Source organism: Phodopus roborovskii, unplaced genomic scaffold, assembly GCF_943737965.1.
Source record: "Phodopus roborovskii unplaced genomic scaffold, PHOROB, whole genome shotgun sequence".
NCBI classification, from domain to species: domain Eukaryota; kingdom Metazoa; phylum Chordata; class Mammalia; order Rodentia; family Cricetidae; genus Phodopus; species Phodopus roborovskii.
The window spans coordinates 262,875-284,401 of NW_026126567.1; the positions used below are offsets into that span (position 1 = coordinate 262,875).

General features: G+C 46.2%; 1 protein-coding gene across 1 annotated transcript in view; it reads right to left on the reverse strand.

Annotated features, from left to right (window-relative positions):
- Positions 1-21,527, reverse strand: part of Psca (prostate stem cell antigen) — a 1,185,392-nt gene that overhangs the window by 53,375 nt on the left and 1,110,490 nt on the right. The window lies entirely within an intron of this gene.

Here is a 21,527-nt window from a genome sequence, read left to right on the forward strand (position 1 = left end):
CTAAAAAATGACTAAAGCTTTCCTGAGGATTCAGAAAGCAAAGTCAGCCACGGGTCATAGAAGTCAGGCACATGCTTTTAATCCCAATAGCTGGAAGATAGGAGGTGATGGGTAGACAGATCTCTGTGAGTCCAAGGCCAACCAGATCTACACAACAGTGGATCAGTCTAAAAGAGATTTAGAGCTCACACTTTTAATCCCAACATTAGGGACATATAAGACAGAAGCAAGGCCTCAGGGAGGGGGGCATTCACTCTCCAGCCACACTAAGGTTAGGAACATTCATTTTCCAGTCACACTGAAGGTAGGAGGATTCATTCTCTAGCCACACTGAGGAGAGCTTACAGTTTGAGACTTGGGGGAAGAGTTTGTGCATGTATCAGCCATTTTAGCTTGAGCTAGAGGTGAGAGTGGCTGCTTTCCTTTTCTGATATTCAGCTTGAAGTTTGAAGCCCAATATCAGTCTCTGGGTCATTTATTTATTTGTGTTATAAATACTGTCATTACTGCAGCTGATAGTGTTCTGGCAAATATTCACCAGATCTGCCAGGGGCCCATTATATCTGATGACTCCTAGGAATAAGAGATTTACCTAGTTTGCTTTCTTTTTTCCTCTTCTTTCCTCTTTTCTCTTTCCTCCCCCTCCCCCTTCTCATTTGTTTTTTGAGACACAGTCTTTCTTTGTAGCCTTGGTTGTCATAGAACCCACTATGTAGACCATGCTGGCCTCAAATTCAGAGATCCTCTTGCTTGTGCCTCGAGTGGGTTTTAAGCTGTGTGCTACCATGCCTAATCTAGTTTGCTTTTTATTGCTATGATAAACACCTTGACCAAAAACAACTTAGGAGGAAAGGGTTTGTTTCATCTTCACAGCTTAACAATTCATCACTGGGGAAAGTCAGGCAGGAACCTGGGGACTCCTAGAAACACAGGCCGTGGAGAAGTGCTGCTTTCTGGCTTGCTCCCATGGCTGGCTCAGTTCATTTTTTTTTTTAAATGTAACTTCTTTGTTGACTCTTTGGGAGTTTCACACCATGCACCCCGATTTTGTTCACCTCCCAGTCCCCCCATATCCTTCCCCTTACCTGTGCTGTGTCCCTCCCCAATACACAAAAGAAAACAACAAACAAACAAAAAAAATAAAAACAACAACAAATCTCTTTGCTTCTTCTCCTTCTTTCTTGCCTCTCCAACAACTCTTCATTCCTCCTAGTGGCACTGGGGGCTTCGGGGTGTCATAAAGAATAACCTTTAGTCCTATCACCTTTACTAGCAAATGTTTGTTGCAAAGAGTCACTGGTCTGGTTCAAAGCCTCTGGTTTCTGGTACTCCATCCTCACTAGATCCTTCCCACAACTCCTCTGTGATATCCTGTGGCCACCCGGCTCAGTTCATTTTTATACAGCCCAGGACCAACTGCCCATAGTAGGTGGGGCCTTCCCCCATCAGTCATTAACCATGCCCCACAGACTTGTCTATAGGCCAATATAATGAAGGCATTTTCTCAGTTCAGGCTTCCTCTTCCCAGATGACTCTCACCTGACAGTTTAAAGAAACCAACTGGCACAGCACTTTTCCCAAACTGACTTATTTCCCGTCAAACTCTTACAAGTTTAGGGGTGATCAGCTTCTGTTGCCTCACAGAACCCTCCCTCCAAAAATCAGATAGCAAACCTTTTGTTTTGAGGGATGGTACTATTAGAGATATTTGAGGAACTATGGGAGACCAGGGACCAGGGTCCTTCAAGCAGAAGCCTCATGGGTAGGAAAAGGAGCCAATCAGATGGTGTAGCAGAGCCATGGATAGCTGTGGAAGCCCTTCTGCTTGCCTTGACCTTTTTTCTGGTCTGCACCAGCTGTTCCCTAGTGTAGCCTGGAGCTGCTACTCCAGAGAGGCCAGGGAATGTGGGTAGAGAGAGGATAACTTCTACCCAGGGATGCTTTGTCTTCCCTCTTCCATCACCACATATGGGACAAACTAATCCCAAGATTCTTTTGAGATTTCCACTCTGCTGCCTTCTCAAACAGTGGGCAGCACTTCATCCCCCAAACTTCAAGCAAAGGAGTCTTTATTTTGCCCCAAAGAAGCCTGGTTTCAAGGCCCCCTGGCGGATAATGAGAAATAGCCATCTGTTTTATTAGGATTTTTGTTACTGTGATAAAACATCATGACCATAAACAACTTGGGGAGGAAAGAGTTTATTTTAGTTCACAATGCCCAGGTCATACTCCATTGTTGAGGGAAGTCAGGACAGGAACTCAGAAGCAAGAGCTGCAGAGGCCATGGAGGAGTGCCGCTTATATATTGGCTTGCACCTCTTGGCTTGTTTAGCCTGTTTTCTTACAATACTCAGGACCAACAGTCCAGGAACAGCACTGTACACAGTGGACAAGGTCCTCCCATGTCAATCATAAGTAAATACAAAATGTACCAAAGATTGTCGTCAAGGCCAATCTGGTGGCAGAACCTCTCACTTGAGGCTCCCTCTTCCCAAATGACTCTAGAAGTTGTCAAGTTGACAAAAAACTAGCCAGCATACCACTCCAGAAGAACCCTAATTATAACACCACTCTTTAAGAACAAAAGCAAAAGAAAGCAGTGCTTTACATGCAATTAACCTTTGACCTCAGATCACCCTGAATTGGCTGGGTAATTCCAATCAGATGTGCTATGTTGACTGTGTTCCACAGGATGTGTCTTTCTTCATTAAAGCTCAAGGGTCCTTCCCTATTATCAACCCTAGTTCCTACCTCCATCCCCTCCTCTTCTTCTCAGTGCTCCTGAACCCCCATACCCCACCTCACCTCCTTCATAGATTTGTCCCTCACACTTTAGGGGCCATCAGAGGTTCATCCAGATACTTCTAGACCCCATGTTGAGGTACCAAGGATACTCCCTTTATAGGGGGTTAGAACTGGAGAGGACAGCCCCAACTTTGTCTTAGTGCTTTCTGGAATAAAGCATGTAAAAAAGAAGCTAGGTGCTTTGCTGAATATCCAGACCAGTATTTACAGGCCTTCTAGCAACTAAACACCTTCTGTGACTTGGAGCACTGTTATGCTTATTCCAGAGCAGAGCCTAACCTCAGTGGAGGAACAGATGGTATTAGGGAAGGTAACTGACATGGCCAATGCCTTCCATGTGTCCCATGGCCATGACCCCACTGGTGCACAATCAGTATCCTTAGAACTCCTCTGATCAGGTGGAAGCCTAGTGTGGGAAACAACTGTCTATCACATAATGGAGATGCTGCGATGAAAAAAGGATAAAGTCCTCCAGCCTCTCCCTGCTGTCTGCAAAGGGAGCCGAAACCTCCTGTTACTTTCTCTAGAGATGCAATCCGGAAACTCAACAGCATAGTCCCTCGAAGGAGGGGTTCCCTTGAGAGACAATCTCCCAACTCAATCTGCCCCCAGATAGCCACAGAAAACTAAACTGAAAAGGCTGGTGCCTTAATCAGCAAGAGCTTGAATCAACTGGTCCCAAGCACCACCAAATTAGACCTGGAAACAAAGTGAAAGGAAGACAGACCTATTGATCTTGAGAGTCACCCAGGGAAGGGCCATCATAAACAGGCTCTTCTGGGGATTGTTTTCTCTGTGGATAGCTGGGATACTTCTGGCAGGGATGCCCCCCGCCCACCCGCAAAGAGGAGGGCCATAAGGGTAATGTTTTTGACCCTTGCCCAGATCTTGTTTTAACTGCAGAAGCAGTCACTGAGAAACCATATGTCCCAAAGCCCCCAAAGCCCAAGACTATCTCCCTCATTTGAACATTGTCAGGTACCAGGGTACCATCTCCAGATTCCTATCATATCAGACTAACCTGTGGTGTCCCAGGAAACAGGACAGCATATGGTCAACTTTGTAGGTATGGGAGCCTGATTCTTCATATTATCTTTCTCTCCTGACTCAAGGTCTAGCTTTATCCCAACCTTTTGGGGACTGTCAGACAAATTTCAAAAATGCTATGTAAAGTAGCAATCTCTTGCCTGAAAAATGGGTAGGGGGCCTCCATTTCCAGTATTATTTCCCCATAGTACCTGAGAACTGCTTCCTTTACTGGGCATTCATGTCTTCTCCCATTGCCACGTATAACTATAAAACTCATGTTTACTCCTGATAGAGAATAAAAATGGATTGATTGGGGAACTATAAAGCTGGGCTACAACTGCTTCACCAGTCCTGATACATTTTAAGGATGCCATGTATTTTCCCAGTCAACACAGCACCCACTCAAACCAGAGACAAGAAGGGGACTAACGCCCATCACTCTAGTCCTTAAAAGGCAGAGATTATTGAGAGAATATCCAAGCCCCTAAAAATGGGGTGATTTTAATGAGAATGGCCCCTATAGACTTATGTAATCAAATACTTGGCCTCCAGTTGATAGAACTATTTGGGAAGGATTAGGAAGTGTGGCCTTGTTGGAGGAGATGTGCCATTAGTGGAACACTTTGAGGTTTCAAAAGCCCTTGCCATCACAAGTTAGCTCACTCTGCCTTGTGCTTGTGAATCAAATGTAAGTTTTCAGCTACTGCTCCAGCACCATGGCCTGCTTGCTTGCTGCCAGGCTCTATGCCATGATGGTCATGGACTCTAACCTTCTGAAACTCAAATATTTTCTTTTATAAATTGTTTGTCATGTTTTGTTACAGCAATTGAAAGGTAACTGCGGTGGTTTGAATAAAATGCCCTTCACAGGCTCATAGGGAGTGACACTAATAGGAGGTATGGCTTGTTGGAGTAGGTGTGTTCGTCATTAGGGGGTGGGCTTTGAGGTCTCAGAAAGCTTAAGCCTGACCAGCATGTCACTGTCACTTCCTGCTGCCTGTGGATCCAGATGCAGAATTCTTGGCTCCTTCTCTAGCACCATGTCTGCCTGTGTGCCACCAGCATGATGATAATGGAGATGATAATGGACTGAACCTCTGAACTGTAAGCCAGACCCAATTAAAAGCTTTCCTTTATAAGAGTTGCCTCAGTCATGGTATCTCTTCACAGCAATGGAAACTATAACAATGACAGTAACTAAGACAGAAATTGGTACCAAGGAGTGGGTGGACCATCGCTTTGACAGACATGAATCTATGCTGTTTTTTTTGTTTGTTTGTTTTGTTTTGTTTTTTGTTTTTTTCTTGTTTTGTTTTTTAGTGTGGAAGACTTTGGGACTTTGGATAAGGAAAGTGGGTGAATGCTCTAAGTGGAGCTTAATGGGTCATCCTAGTAGGAGCTTGGATGAGAATAATGCTGAGAGCAACATAGACTAAAGAGGCCCAACTCAAGGGGTTTCAGAAGGGAATAATATTAGTAACTGGGTTAGAAACCATTCTTGTGATATTTTGGCAAAGAATGTGGTTGTTCTTTGTCCTTGTCCTAAAAATCTGTCTGAGGTTGAATTGAAAAGTTTTGTAATAATTTTTGTTGGCAGAGGAGATGTTAAGACAGCCTAATATTGACTCTGTAGCATGATTATTAGTGCTCAGTCTTATGCAGCTGTACATTGAAAAAGAACATGGCAAAAGGAAATTAAAAATATACAGTTTGAGGAGAAAAAGAGCACCGGGAGATGTAAGGTGGAGCCTTGGCTTGTGCTGAAAGAGATAAGGGGAGGCCTGGGAAATGGAATAGAGAGAGAGAAAGAGAGACACCCTCAAAGCAAGATCCCATCCAGCTAACCCTGCAACTTGTGAAAGGAAAATGTCTAAGGAATTTTCTGTTCCTAAAAAGCAATAAAAGATCAAGACATATGCAAATTTAACTCAAGGAAGTGTGTTTTCCTTTTTACCCTTTTTGCTCTTTGGGGGGCCCACCACCCAGCTCCCTAATAATCACACACAGAGACTTACTTCTTACTTATGAACTCCCAGCCTTAGCTTGGCTTGTTCCTTGCCAACTTTTTAAATTAATTTTGTACATTCTGATCCCAGTCCCCCCCTCCTCTAACTCCCTCACCTTTCCCCCACTCCACCTTCCATCCTCTTCTCAGGGAGGGTTAAGGCCTCCCCTAGGAAGTCAATTAGGTCTGTCCTATCATCTCATTGAATTAGGACCAACACCCCCACCTCACCATGAGCCTAGGGTGAGCAAGATATCTCTCCATATAGAATGGGCTCCACTAAGTCAGTTTATCCATTAGTGTTAGATCTTAGACCCACTGCCAGTGGCCTCATATACTGCCCAAGCCACACCATTATCATCTGTATTCAGGGGGCCTAGTTCAGTCCTACCTTGATAGCTTTTCTTGATTTAAATTATCCCCTTTGCCTTTTGCCTCTAGGATTTTTACCTTTCTCTATTTCTGTATATCTTTTCTTCCCTTCTTACTTGGTGTCTGGCTATGTGGCTGAGTTGCTGGCCCCTTCTTTCCTCTCTAATTGATTCTCTCTTGCTTCCCAATCCCTCTATTTCTCCTATTTATTCCTTGCCTGCCAGCCCCACCTATCCTTTCTACTGCCTTGCTACTGGCCATTCAGCTATTTATCAGGCCAATCAGGTGTTTTAGACAGGCACAAAAACACAGCTTCACAGAGTTAAACAAATGCAACATAAAAGAATGCAACACATCTTTGCATCATTAAACAAATGTTCCACAGCATAAACAAATGTAACACACCTTAAAATAATATTACATAACAGAGAAGGCTGGGTTCCACCCCAATCTGGCAGCCTACATGGAGCCCTGACCAAGTGGTTCTGCCTTTAGAATCAAGAAGGATACATGAATAAAGGGGTTATGAAATCTTCCTCTGTGGAAAACAAAAACAAAAACAAACACAACAACAACAAAACACTGAGGCAGGCTATTTGTCAGGGGATGCCCAGCATGGAGGCCTGCAGAAAGAAAATGAAGCATGAATTGCTTTAGAGACCCCAGGATGATGGAGATGCCAAGGCAGTGAAACATCTGCCAGAATGAAGCCTCAGGCAGGGAATGTAACCAGCCTGAGAGAGGGGAGTGTGCTGCAGCAGCCATCAAAGTTGGATGGGGAGAGCCATCTAAGCCCTTTGATATCAGACGTTTGGAGTTTGCCTTGCTGGATTTTGGTCTTGCTTGGTCCAGTATTTCCTCACTATCCTCCATTTCCTTCATTTTTGAATGATAATATATATTCTGTGCCATTATGTTAGAAGTGTGTAAATTCCCTCTGTGATTATACAAGAGGTTGCAATTTAGAAGAAACTTTGGAGTTTTAAACCATGTTGAGACTGTGAAAGACTATGGGGGAATTTTGAAGTTGTACTATGTGTATTATAATGTGGCCATGAGTCTATGGGAGCCAGGGAGTGGAATGTGATAGACTGAATGAGTGTAACCCCCATAGGCTTTTGAATATTTGTTTCCCAGTTAGTGGAACTATTTCAGAAGGATTAGGAGGTGTGGCCGTGTTGGAGGAGTTATGTCCCTGATGATGGGCTTTGAGGTTTCAAAAGCCCTTGTCATTTCCAGTTAGCTCTCTCTTCCTTGTGCTTGTGAATTAAAATGTGAGCTCTCAACTAACACCCCAGCACAGTGCCTGCCTGTCTGCTGCTGCTGTGCTCCCTGCCATGATGTTCATGCACTCAAATGCTCTGGAACCTCAAGACCCAAATCAAACACTTTCTTAAGTTGCCTTCATCATGCTTTGTCACAGCAATTAAAAAGTAAAAAAAAATTGCCATGGTGTCATACACCTTTAATCCCAGCAACCAGTAGGCAAAGGCAGGTGGATCTCTGAGACCAGTTAGATCTACCAAAATGAGTTCTAGAACAGCCAGGGCTACATAGAGAAATCATCTCAAAAAACCAAAAATAAAAAAGTAAGACAGGATTGAATAAAATGGGGCTAGGGCAAGACCTCTGGCTAATCAATGAGGCTATGGCCTCCCTTGGCCTGTGGTCACCAACTGCTACATCCTCCCGACTTAGACCCTGCCTTACACAATGTATTGCTCTGTTTTTAATTTGAAGGACACCTTCAAATCCTAACAGCCAGCTCCTATTTGCCTTCAAATATCTGACTCATAAGGCAAACAAGTCACTTGGATGGGTCTGTCCCAGGAATTCAGAGACAGTTACCACTTACTTGAATGTCTTAGTCTAGTATCTCAGTGACTGATTGAGTCCCCATTCTAACTCACTCCACTATGTGCAGTATTTGCTATATTGTGGGGCATCTGATAAGGGCATTTCCCAGGGGACAAAGGATCTTTCAGGAAACATTCAATTATGCCAGTCTTGAGTTACCTACTTGGGGATGATATTAGAGGGGGAAATGTAGCCTGAGGCTTTAATGAGTTCAGCCTATCCTAATCTATACACTCTCTTAGACGAGAGGACACTCTTCAAGGGTAGCAGGCTTCTGTAGGATTTGGGCTCCTGAATTTGCTGGCCAGATTCCTCAGCCAACTATTTATGAAGACACAGAAATGTCCGCAGACTCTGTGGTATGGGAACCTGAGGACCATTGTTCTTTATTTACATCAAGCCAAGGTGGAGGGGGACTTACTTGGGTCCCTACTTTGGGACTACCTACTTCATCTCAATGTTCCCTTTATATAACTGAAAAAAGAGAGGGGATCACTGATCTTTTGAAGGTCTGAGTAAATGGCTTAAGGTAGGTAAAGGATGAGCCATGGTATTATGTTCCATGAGGCTGGAGAGATGACTCAGCAGTTAAGAGCACTGGTTGCTCTTCCAGAAGACCTGGGTTTAACTCCCAGGACCCATATGGCAGCTCACAGCTGTCTGTAACTCCAGGTCCAGGGCTTCTGACACCCTCACACAGACATATATGCAGGCAAAATACCAATGAACATAAAAATAGGTTATATATTAAAATAATAAAATTCCCTTAAAATATATTTTTATTTTGCATATATGTGTGTTTTGCCTATTTGTATGTCTGTGTACCATGTGCATGCAGCACCCACAGAGACCAGGAGGGGGCATCAGATCACCTGGAACTAGTTAATGACTGCTGCCATGTGGTTGCTGCAAATCAAACCACTGGTCTTAACTGAAGCCATCTCTCTAGCTCTTAAAAAGTTTTCCTCTTTAAAGATTTATTTATTTACGTATTATGTATATAGTATCCTGCCTGCATATATTCCTTCAGGCTGGAAGAAGACATCAGGTCTCATTACAGATGGTTGTTAGCCACCTTGTGATTGCTGGGAAGTGAACTCAGGACTTCTGGAAGAGCAGTCAGTGCTCTTCATCTCTGAGCCATCTCTCCAGTCCAGACTCTTAAAATTTTAAGGTCAAAGTCCCATATGTTGATGGCAAACTTCTGCTTACATCAACAGAGTTATTGGTCTGCTCCATTTAACCATTGCAGGGACTGGCTTAATAAACGTATGTTTGATCAAAGTTAAAATGTTTGTTTGCTTGTCAATTTGTTTTTAAATAACCCTGGTCCAAATACTACAGAGTAGTTAAAAGTACCAGACTGGTGCACCTGGCCTTCTGAGTGTTCAGTGAGCACACCTGGCAGCTATACTATTGTGGACAGAGGGTTTAAAAGAACAGTATTTTGCCTTCTGCCCTCTAAAGTCAACTAGGTCCAAGGGGACCATGGAACATCTCTCAAAATGTCTGTAAATGTGGGGAGTCATCTGTTCTCTTGTTCAGGGAGGCCACAGAGACTCAACTTTTGGGAGGCCCTAACCAGTGCCCCCTCTACAAAGAGGAGGAGCAAGGCAGGCAGAAGATTCCCTCCATATGCTCAAGCAAAGTCGTGGTCAAGGAAGGCCTTTGACTTTTATCTCACACAGATGGAAAAAGTGGTAAAAGGAGGAAGCAAGGAGTCAGCTCTGTCAACCCACATGTTCTTAAACACCCAAAGCAAAGTGTAACCAATGGAATGGACTATTAGAGCCCCTGGGCAGGAGGCTTAACCATAGGAGATGTCATTTAGCTAATTATTTCACACTAATGATTTTCTTCTTGCTGCTGAACATGGACCTCATTTCATTGGCACAATTCAATCCTACAGTGTCTACCGGAAGCTAAGAAAAACAGACTCATAGCCAGTTTCTCAAGTGCCGAGGCTAAATTTAAGAATACATTTACCAGCTACAGGAGATTCTTTCTGGAGGAGACTAACTGTCCCAGTTGTAACACATCATTCTGCACCCTAAGCACCCATGTTTCTTGATTATATCAGACACCCTACTGACAACCTCACAGATTTGTGGTAAATTGTTTAGGACACCAGGATAGTGCCCATGGGGTAGCACAAGGAAACCTTACAACACCCAGTGGGTTTATATTTCTCTTAGATTATCAGTTAGATGTCAATGAGAATAGGATACAGATTTCACTCAGGTTTGGCCCATGAATCAACCCTCACCAGGTATTATTACATCTGGTGCATGGGTCAGGCTATCAAGTCCTGGGAGGGTACTGCCAATGAGGCAGATGCTTTAAGTGACTACAGGTATTGAGAATTCATTTTATTATGCAGGAGTCTGATGCACAAGCTTATATCGCACAGCTACATTTAGATCTGTCAAAGCTAAAGGATTGTTTCTCTGACCTTTCCCATCTTTGTGACTCTGGTGTGTGGTTCAGCCTTTGCATGGTTGCAGTTCATCTCATTAAACAAGACATATTAACTATGATATTGAAGAGTTCTCTTAATTAACCTTGCCTCCTAGTGTCCCTCATGTGATGGTGACAGGAGAGACACCGTAGCTGACCTCTGAACTTGCGGTAGCTGTTGGGAGGCTCCTTGAGCTCATGTCAAGTCAGTGACCTCCTCCTCTTCCTCAGTGCACACCTCCAAGTGGACTAAGGCATCAGGGAAATCATCAGTGTCATTGATGCCCATGGCAAAACTTGAAGGCTTTTGGGATTTTTTTTTTTTTTTTTTTTTTTTTGCCTTTTTTCCTCCTCTAAAAATGGCAAAGCTGATCCAACTGTTTTTAATCAGATTTTCAATCATGGTTATAGTTATTCTAACAGTTTAACCTCTTATATGAAAGATGTTGCCTTACTTGTACAAGTAAGGACAGACACTATCATAAGTTAACTGTCCTGTACTCTGAGGCTGTGTGGCTGATTAGTTCTGTTGAAGCCCTCCTAGATCAGCCCTGAGACCCATCCCCTAAGGGAACCCTTTCTCTGGTTGAAAGCACAATACTGCCTCCTTCAGCAGGAACCAGTTAGAGCAGTCACTGGCTGCATTCCCAGTGGCAGTCAATGGCAGTTTCCGAGAAAGGAGAATGAAGTGGGGCCAGGGCAACTTAGCCTGCTTGAGAAACCAGAGATGGGCTGCTTTAAGAGGGGGTTCTTCTTGCTCCTGTGGTTGTTCCCCTTTCAATTGTTGTATCCATTGAGGCTGTCACTTTTGCTGTCCCTACATTGGTCTTCTTTCCAAGGTGTAGGGTTCTTTGTCATCCTATACAATGAACTTGGTGGCACCCCTACATGGCCATCTCATACCCAGGTCCCTAGAACAGTTGTAGAGGCTTGCCCAGGATTTAAAGAAAAGAACTTGAAGACCTCCACCAAAATTCATTATGACTGATTAGAAATCATGACAGAGGTTTCCAGACCTCTAACGGAGTGAGCAGTCGGCTCCCGCAGTCACTTTCGATATGCAGGTCTTCCTTCCAGAATGCACAGCTCCTTGTTTATCCCACAGAATAAATTTGGTAGTGGCCCCTAACAACCATCCCTCACCCCAGACCTCCCTTACAAGATATAATCTCGGTTCCTATTTTTCTGCTCCAGTTTCAATATACTCTTGTACTATACCTGTGTTCCCTTCTTCTTTGGCATGTTTCTATCTTGTAACTTTTTACTTTAGAAGTAAATTATTTATTGGTCTGTATCTTGTGGGTGGTGCTGGACAGGTGGTGCCTGTGTGTCCAGAGCCATTCTGAGCAGCTTGAACACTCAAAAGGGATCCAGAGCAAGGTTCAGCCCCAAAGCAACTGTTCACACAATGTGAAGTGACCTAGAGCAAGACACAGCCTGAAACCTGTTATGTCCAAGATGGCAGAGGAGATGCTGTCACAGCTGTTAGCAGCTGTGGTCTGAGCTATCCTGGAAGAGCATGGTACTGCTTGCTTCCCAGAGCCTGCCTTCAGCTGGGTTCACTACTACACATGGACAAATGTGGTCTTCCCTCTGCTGGACAGATGTCTCAGGACAGCATTAGTCCTCCCAGGCATAGCAGCCAAGGCATAGACACGATGCCAAGAATAGGGGTAGGGATGTTGCATGACCATAGCCTATCAAGCCAAACTCCAAATCCCAGGTGTCCCAGGGTCCTACAGGACAGTGGCTTCTCTGGAAAGAAAAGGCCACTCAGGTAGGACAAGGCCAGAGCCTTTTAATTCTCTGCTGTCTTTGGGAACCTGCCTGGAAAGGAGACAAACAGCTTGATGGCCTCTGGCTCCAGAGGTTTGTATCTCATACCTTCCTCCCTGAGAGGCATAAGTAGTCACTATTCCAGATTAGCTTCACAGTTTCCAGGCCAGGAAGGTACACACTGAGGTGTGGCCAGATGCCCCAGAAGCAGGGAGGGCCCAGGCTGCTGTCCCTCTGCCTAGCTCTCATTGGACAGGCCTTAAGGAGGCATTTGGGTATACTTTCTAAAAGGTAGATCTAAGGCCCATAGGGCCCTGTACTTGGGATCCTATGATAAGGACCCCTGGAGGGGACAGGGGAAGCAAGATCTCACCTTTGTCCTCCCCTTACTTGGACGACTACCAGTTCTCCAAGACTTCTGCTTTGCATTTTTGACATAATCTGTCACAACCCTCCACCCTCCTGCCACCCAGGATGCCCCATAGCTTTTGCAGCTGGGAGGGGGAGTGGGTTTCCATCTGGGAAAAGTAGTTACTGGGCACAGAAGACAGCAGAAGAGGGTGTTGGTTGCAGTTCAGAAGCCTGTCCGGCCTGGGAAGGGGCAGCATCTAGCCCATCCCCATAGGCTGTCAAGCTACTCCATGGCCTCAGCCTCTCAGCCCAGCATTCCTGCCCTCCTAGAGTCTAATCATCCATGCCCAAATTATTCATCTCTGATCTCACTGGCTGAAGAGATATTTGAAGAACAAAGGTTTCAAAATCAGAATTGATCCATTCAGGATCATGTGACTGTGATCAGGGCTTATGTCATCATTCATTTATTAATGAGCTGATGAGATGGAACTGGCTCTCAATTTAGAGACCCACCCCCAGGAAAGAACTCTTTGCTAGAGACACCCCTTTCTCATGTCTTGAGGAGTACACCAACTCTGTCTTCTGCTCCAGAAGCAGGATATGATACCCCACTTCCTTTGTGGAGTGGGTTTTACCTAACACTCGAACATGCATGAAAGACAAGGTCACCCTAACTTGTCTGGGAATGAATTTGACTACCCATGTTCAGGGCCTACTGGACAGCTGCAATGACAGAGGATGGTTGGCTTGATACAGGACTCAGAGGCACACAGAGAATAAAACAGAAAACACAGAAATGCACACCCAGTTCTGCCTGCTTAGTGAAGGGCAGCTACTGAGTGGGTTCTGAGAAACCTAGGACTCCTCTGTTGCATGCCTAATGGCCCTGGCTGTATGCCCTGGAGGATGGCAATGGTAGATACCCCATTCATGAGGTCTCCTAAATGGTAAGGGGTGTTGAAGCTATGGACCTTATTCCTCGCTGTTGCTGCTCTAAGTTCTGAGCAGACTCACCTTCCATCCACCTCTGTGGGTAAGCCAGGACAACACTGGTCATCTTGGCTTCTTCTGCACACCCTGAAACTGGTGAGGCTGCCAATGCCTACCCCAGCTCTTTTTGGGGAATGTCTGGGAAAGGCTCCCTACATTCTCCCAGGGAAACACTCTGCAGCTGAAGCCTCCAAAGGATGTCTAACTTCAGCTGGTCCATCATTAGCTCCAATGGGCCCTGTGCATCATCTGCCCATACCATCTCCCTTCACTCACTCACTCACTCACTCACTCACTCACTCACTCACTCACTCACTCACTCAGCATAGAGCATCAGTGCCAGAGAAGTCAGGCAAGATAATTTTATCTCAGGTTGAAGACTTCTTGGGGGACAGGGTGATGCCAGAAAAGGGCCTGAAGCTCCCAAGCAGGAGACAGACTGCTCATTTCCTGTGCTTCCCCAAGAGACCTCAAGGAAAGGGGTTAAATCATTTGCCTTTCATTTGTTCTTTTGTTCTGGAAACTTTATGTTGTGACCAGGCTTCACAGGTACTTTATATACAGAGCAGTAATCCTTCAACCATCCAGAGCTGAGGGCCTGTAAGGACCCAGAGCCCACCTCTGCAGCACAGCAGTCAGTTAAGAATATTAAATCTGTGTGGTTTGGAAGGGCCTCTGAGAAGGGAGTGCTTCGGTGTATGAGTGTGACAGTGAGTGGGACCCATTTCATATTCCACTCTTCCTAGCTTGACCATTGGAGGAGGATGTCGAACTTGAGGGAAGATTTCTGGGGATGAGTGGGGTCTCAGCCCCTCAGGGCTCCACCCCAGCTTCTCCTCCCTGGAGTATGGGGAAGCATCCTACACTGGAAGAGGTTTTATGAGACCATGCTTCCTTCTCAGCCCATTCAGGCTGCAGGTCTGCCCAGTTTGAGCTATGAGCCCACTGAGCACCCACTGTGTCTGTGTGTGACTCGGTGTCCAGCCTACATACCATTTGTCAGAAGGACAGAAGGTAGAAGTGAGGAGTAGAAACCATCTACAGAGTGGCCTTAGATCACCTGTGTCCCCCCCTCTTCAGCACTCCTGGCTCCTCCTTGGACACAGATATTACCCTCCCAGACCTCTGTCCTGCTCTCCATGTCACCCCTATTTCCCCAGCCCCAGGCCTGAGGGATGTGTCTACCTCCCTCATAGCCCCACCTACCCAGTCATAATTCAAGCCACATTATGCAATGTCCTCCAACAACATAGCACCTACAGTGTACTGTTTTGGGGCTTGGCTCTGCCCAAGCATAAAAAGCACTTGATGAGCCTTCATCATAGCTTCATGCAAAAGACACACTCTTGAAGTGGCTCAGGGATCTTTCCAGAGCTGATCCTCAGATCCCAGGCACTGTCACTTGCTGGGGTAACAGCCACCGGACCACCTAGTTATCCCCCAGATACTGCCACTCCAGACTATCTTGGGCTCATTACCATCTTGTAAAAGACACCCACCATCTCCATAACAGATCCAACCAAATTAGGGTAGAAAGGAGGTAGTGTCTGGTCCCTGAAGGCTCTCTTTCCTAGAAAAGCTCCGACAATAGCAGATAATGTGCACACCATACCCTCACAACTCTCTCCTAGGGGAGAAAAAAACCAACTCAGGCTTCAGCCCTTCCGGAGAAGCTGCTTCTAAAGGCCCCCCTTTCTTTCACAGGACACTGATGCAGTTTCCTGAGGAGTATCTGCCACTGGGCACTACGGAGAAAGAAGTCCTGCAGGCTCAGTAACAAGACCACACAGCACTAGTGAAGGTTCTGGATTTCCTTCCACAGGAGCTTAGAGGGGGCACCTACCTCTGGCCTTGCCCTATGGGATTAGGGGAAGGACTGGTGGTGTGACGACTGTGTTGTGTTCACGAGAGTCTGATCAAGGTGCCTTCTGAATTCTCACCTCACCCTCAGACCACCCGAGGATCCCAGGAGTTCTCCTTGAACTCCAGTTCCCATCTGGGACTCAGATTCAAAGGCGAGGGACACTCTTGGGACAACTGAGGTGGCAATCATGGGAATCTCTCTGCTATAGCCCAGAGATGGAAGAAGATCCCGGACAATTCAGACTGCCTTCTTGCGACTGGGCCACTTGACATTGACCAGTCCCTGTTGAATGACAGCTCAGGTGGGTGGAAGGAAGTAGGGTGGCCACTGCCTCCTCCTCCTCTTCCTCCTTCTCCTCCTCCTCCTCAATGGGCCTTTCCTCTTGAAAAGACTCAGAGTTGTTACCTGCTTCCTCTTCACACCCTTCAAATTTCATAAGACACCTTTCACTTTAAAATGACGTTGCCATGGGCAACAGCCCACTCCACCTGTTACTATGCTGGCCAGGCTGGCCATCCTTAGGACAAACCCTGCCCAGTGTCCTCAGCCTCCAGACTCTTGCTGTGGGTCTCTGTGCTTACCCCTTCTGCCTCTATGAGGCGGTTTCCCTCACGACCACCCAGCAAATGTCTCTATGCGTTTTAAGCCCCATCTCCCAACCCTGCTTCCTCGGTGAGGCCTGCACCCATTCTCCAAGCAGAAATGCCCCTCCTCTGCTCACGTGCCCTATTTCATGACTGTGATGTCCCTTCTGGCTTTTAGGCATTGTCTCCTTCCTTTTCCATGTGACAGGGGACAGGATATCCTGGGTGCTTAATTACTCTACCCAGAATAATGATAGAAGCTGTATAGGTAGCCAGGGGGTTTGCTGTGGCCACCATGGACTGGGAAGCCAAGAGCCCCACAACCCTGCATCTCTCTCTGCAAACATGGGAGCCACCTGCCAATACTGGTCCATACTGACTGGTCCTGTACTCTGGTGCCCCAATTCTTTCCTCCTCCCATGCTCCATAGGTAATGGAGACAAATGCAAGTCAACAAAACATAGTACAATCAAAAGCCTCCAGAAAGGCAAGTCCCATCCTGTGCCCATAAGGGAAGGAAGCAGTCTTAAGTGCCCCATGGTTTACACAGCTCAAGCCTTGGGACAGGGCCCTTTTTCTTCAGGTCCCTGTTAGGGGAGGGTGACTCCGTGTGGTTTGGATGTGAAATGTCCCCCAAAAGGCTGAAGAGTTGAAGTCTTTGTGTCACTGATAGGTGACCGGACCCTGACCTCACCAATGGATTAATCCCTTGCTGGAGCCATAATTTGGTGGCATTTAGGAGGTGGAGCCTTGCTCAAAGTGGCTCACTGGGAGAATATTGCTGAAGGACATTGTGTTCTGTGTCCTGCCCATTAGGGAGTAAGTAGTTTACTCTGTCCGTACACGATAACAGTGGATTCGGTCATCCATAGGATAGAACAATTGAAACTACGAGCCAAAATAATCCTTCCTCTTGTCTCATCAAGCATTTGTCATAGTGACAAAACATCTCCCACAATGCACCAGTGTTCTTCTCAAACAATAGATTCTTGAGACCCCACTCCAAGGGGAGACAAATACAGACATGGCAGCCAGCACAAGACCTTTTGAGGAGCTCCCACCCCAGCTTGTTAGCAGACGGGCAGTCCAAGAAAGTATGTTGCAGATTATGTGCCCTTTAGTGTTAAAATCAGGATGTCCTTGGAGCTGTGAGCAGATGGTTTATGAACACACTTCGGGCACCAAAGAGCTAACTTCATTCTAACACTGAGATTCCCGGCCAAGGAGGGGCTGGATCCTCCTTCCTACCAAGTGGGTAGATGGCACCTGTGAAGGACTGTCCAGACTCTGGAGATGCTGTCATCTTTCTCTGCCTGAGCACCCAATTCCCCTCTGCAGCTCACTCTGATTTTGGAGCCTAGTTTCAAGTTCTCATTCTCTGTCAATCTTTGCATGACGTCTGCTGTCATTCTGTTTTACTTCCCGCCGAGAGACAGTCTCAGTCAATCCCTATCACAAATCACTGGTGGCCCAGATGGGACCTTCCCTGTCTGGGAGCTGTTCTTGACACTTGCTCACCACTCATCCTGTTGGAGAAGCATGGAGACCAGACTCAGCTTGGCGTAGACTTTGGGGATGGACTCTACTTGTCATGTAGAGTCTGGTGCTACTGGGACGCAGTGCTGGGAGATTACAGAATCCTGGAAGCCAGGCAATGCTTTCTGGTTTGTACAAATGAATGTGGCAGGAACATGTATGTTTAGGAGCTGGTCTGGTTCCAATCTATTTCTCTGTTGGGGATGCCTGACTTAGTTAGAGGCTTCCTGTATCTATTCCCTGGAAGCCTTGCTCTCCCAGCTTGTGAGTCTGCTTCCTTTTCCTGTATGATCTATATGAGCATCTGATTGGGCAGATTCAAAGCTACCCATTATCTTTTACTTCAGTTTTCAAACTGGAGTGGTCATGTCCCAGGAATAAGAAGTCACAGTAGCCTAGGGGTTTAAATAAAAAAAAAAAAAAAGGCCCCTTGGTTTTGTTTGCTTTGCTGCACTAACCATGGCAATTGCTGCTGTACAACCTTGGGACCTAAGCACAGGGAATGGTGAACCTTACCCTCACCTAGCCCCCGCCAAAGATCTAACTAGAAAGTTTGGCTCAGATGGCTCTGTTGGCTCCTGGTCTCTAGAGAAATAGGTGTTTTCTATCTCAATAGCAGTTCTGTGGGCTGAGGAGTTGGTACTGAGTGTATTAATAGCCTCAATAATCTTTTGTTTGGAATAGTACATGTCCTAGGCTGTCATTACATTCTGTCAGAGGTTAGGACAGCAATGGGCTCACATGGGCCCCAGTTTGAGAAGGCACAAAAAGAAATGAAAAGCTAAGGCAGGAGGGATTAAGGGGAGTCCTCCCTAGTAAATACACACAGTATATAGAGAGCATGTAAATAGAATAGTCCTGGTTGCTCAAAAAAAAAAAAAAAAAACTTAAAAAAAAAAATTGGATGTTCAGGGCCCTGACTTCAAATACAACCTCCACAAGCTTGAGTCCTAGGTGAGTCTCCATGTTCTTAGGGGACCCTTAAAATAGTATAGGGGACCGACCCTCTGTGATAGATAACTAAGGTTTTAAGTCAAGGGAACTTGTGGGCTGTGGTTTTGTAGGAGGAGTCAATCCAGATCCCCAAGCCACATGTCTGCTCAGTGCTACCATTGACTCAAAGGATGTATCAATGTAAGTTTTCAAAATCAGAACAAGGAGGGTGGCTGAACTAGTGGGGCAGCAACTAATGGCCTGGTGGGACCTTTGTTTATCCTAACAGGAGGAATATTCTAAACACAACCACTACTCAAAAGGTTGCAGTCATTGTCACTGTCTCACAGATAAAATGAGAATCTATTTCAAAGTAGTCCCCAAATCCTGGGTCCTTCTCCGCTGTGGTCAGAGTTTCTGGCTTGCCTCATCATCATTGGCAGAGTAGGAAGGGTAGTGTGCCAGAAAATGAATCATGACATTTTTCTTTTTTTTAGGCTGGCATGTCAGGTCAAATCCAGACTTGAACCATCAAAATTTTATAGGTGGCAACTTAGATCTATGATATAGAAAATTCCACTCTCTCATATATGTTTGGGACAGTTAAAAAGAAAATCTCCCCCAAATCCAACCTGGTTTCATCCAGGGCCACAACGGCCACAATACTTCTCCTTCAGACCTTGCATTCTTGACTGCCTTATGCCTTTTGTTATAGATGAGAAATCATTAAGCCCAAAACTATCATTCCTCAGGGTACAGACAAATTGATATGTTGTTCCCTGAAGATTCCCAAACTTCTACGGCTACCTGCTTAACATGTTTAATAGTGACCCTTGAGCAATTCCCTTATTTCACAAGAAGTGGGAGGTTTACATCCCAGAGTTCCTCAGGAATGAGAGGCCAAAATGTCTCAGGCAGGGGCATTGAGCAGTGACAACTTTGGAGGATTTTCTGGAAAGGAAGGAGGCCTCTCTTGAGGGCCTGAGGCAGACACAGCAGCTGCCTTGGGGTTTCTCATACAGGAATTTTCTTGGGACCCGAGACTGGTTCCAACCCCCAGACCTGAGTTCTTCTCAGAGGGACCCGAGGGACCCTCAGCATTCATAGTGGCAGCTGTTCTTAGCAGCCTCCTCTATGTACCAGCCCTACCCACCTTAGCTGAGCAGGGCCTGACTTGTCCTCCCAGGAGTAGCTTTGCATCAGGGAGACCCTTTCTGCCCACAAAGCTTCCATCTGCTGGCCTTTCTGTGCTTTGACTCATAAAGAGTCACACTATTCATCAGAATGCCCTCAAAAGTTCCCAAAGCCCATCTGTGAACAAACCCAACTTCTAGAAGCCCAATCAGGAACTCAGCATCCCTCACAGAGGAAAAAAACACTGAAAATGAGCAATAGAAAAGCTTGTCGCAGTCAGGTTACCACCTGTTAAAACAAGGCTTTGGGGTTTGAGCCCTGTGCTGAAGCCAGCTATACTCCAGACCAGGGGTCATTCTGGGGGGAAACTGGGGGCAGTGTGTTTCTCTAGCTAACCTTTCCACCTTCAGCCTGTACAGCCATTGCCTTGTCTGTCAGCCTGGGATGGGGGTTACTGGTGAACTTTTAGATTCACAGGTGGCAGTTGGCTTAGCCACACCCCCTCCAACTGTCATTCTGAGGGACCATTGCAAATCTAAGAGCAAAATAGTTCAAACGTCCTGGGGATAGCCTACATGGGTCCACAGAGCTATGTCTTGAAAACATCCAGACAACGCTCATTCTTTGGCCATCATGTCATCAGTCAGACTTGGAGCTTATTAGGGGCATCATGGGCTAGAAGCAGAGTTGCAGATATCACAGGGGCTCTAGGGAGGATCCTAACCAGTTGGCAAAGCCTGTCTAAACCATGAAGCAGACTCTGCCAAACAGCCACACATGGTGTTCAAGCCTCCTAGGAGACAAAGTCTCTTCCTGGTACTGTCAGATGGGCAAAAGTTTTACACGAGGAGCCCCTCCTTGAAGTCCTGGTGGGATTATTCCCAGCAGCCCATCTGGCTTTTCAAATGGCACAGAGCCTGACTGCCATGGGCTCGGATAATGGTGTCTCTGGACATGGTGGATCCAGTTGCCAGTGTTCCTCAACTGCCCTCGGTGTCAGTTAGGATGGAATCCTCGGGGGTGAGGTCCCCTCCTGACCTCCTGGCAGTGGCTGTTGGGAACCTGTCACTCAAGTCCCCTAGGGCTTCTGGTTGGATTTCTGAGGACACAATCCCCACCGAGCCTTGGGGGATAGTAACCCAAAGACAGGTCTGTCTTTGGGGAGGCTCTTCTCCCCTTAATTCAGCCCCACAGCTGACCCAACTAGGGATTAGTCCAGTTTTGTCATCTCAGAGTACCTTCAAAGTCTGTCCCCTATCCATGAGAACCCACAGTAGGGGCTTGGGACTTCCTTGAGAATGACCCTTTCCCTCTTCACCCTTGCCCCTCCCTGCTGTTTGCACACCTTCCCTATTATATATTCTCCTGCTGTCTCTCCCCAGCTCAGGGCCCTCTCCGGATAGCCAGGTGACATCAAAGAATCAATGAACTTCTCAGGAATTGGGGGTGGGGGTAGCTGGTGAGAGCCAGTTACTGTCCCCTGCAAATCCTTGCAAAGCCTCCCTCCCTTCAGGAAGCTGAGAGTCCCAAGACAGCTCCTCCACTCTTGGCCAAATTACCCTCATTTTACTCTTTATTGATCCTTGGCACAGCAGAGCCTAAAGTCTACAGCAGTTTGCCCATGGCTCAGTGCAAGCAGTCCCCAGTCAGATAGTGTCCCTTCTTCTCTTCAAGCTGCCCAAGGCCACCAGGTTCAGGACTTTCAGGAGGTGACAGCGCCCTGGGCTAGCCCCTGCCTCACAATTTCTGTGCCCAAAGCCAGAGGTATGGTTTTACAGAATGTCTTCTGTTTGGCTTTCAAAACAAACAAACAAACACCAAATAAGAAAAC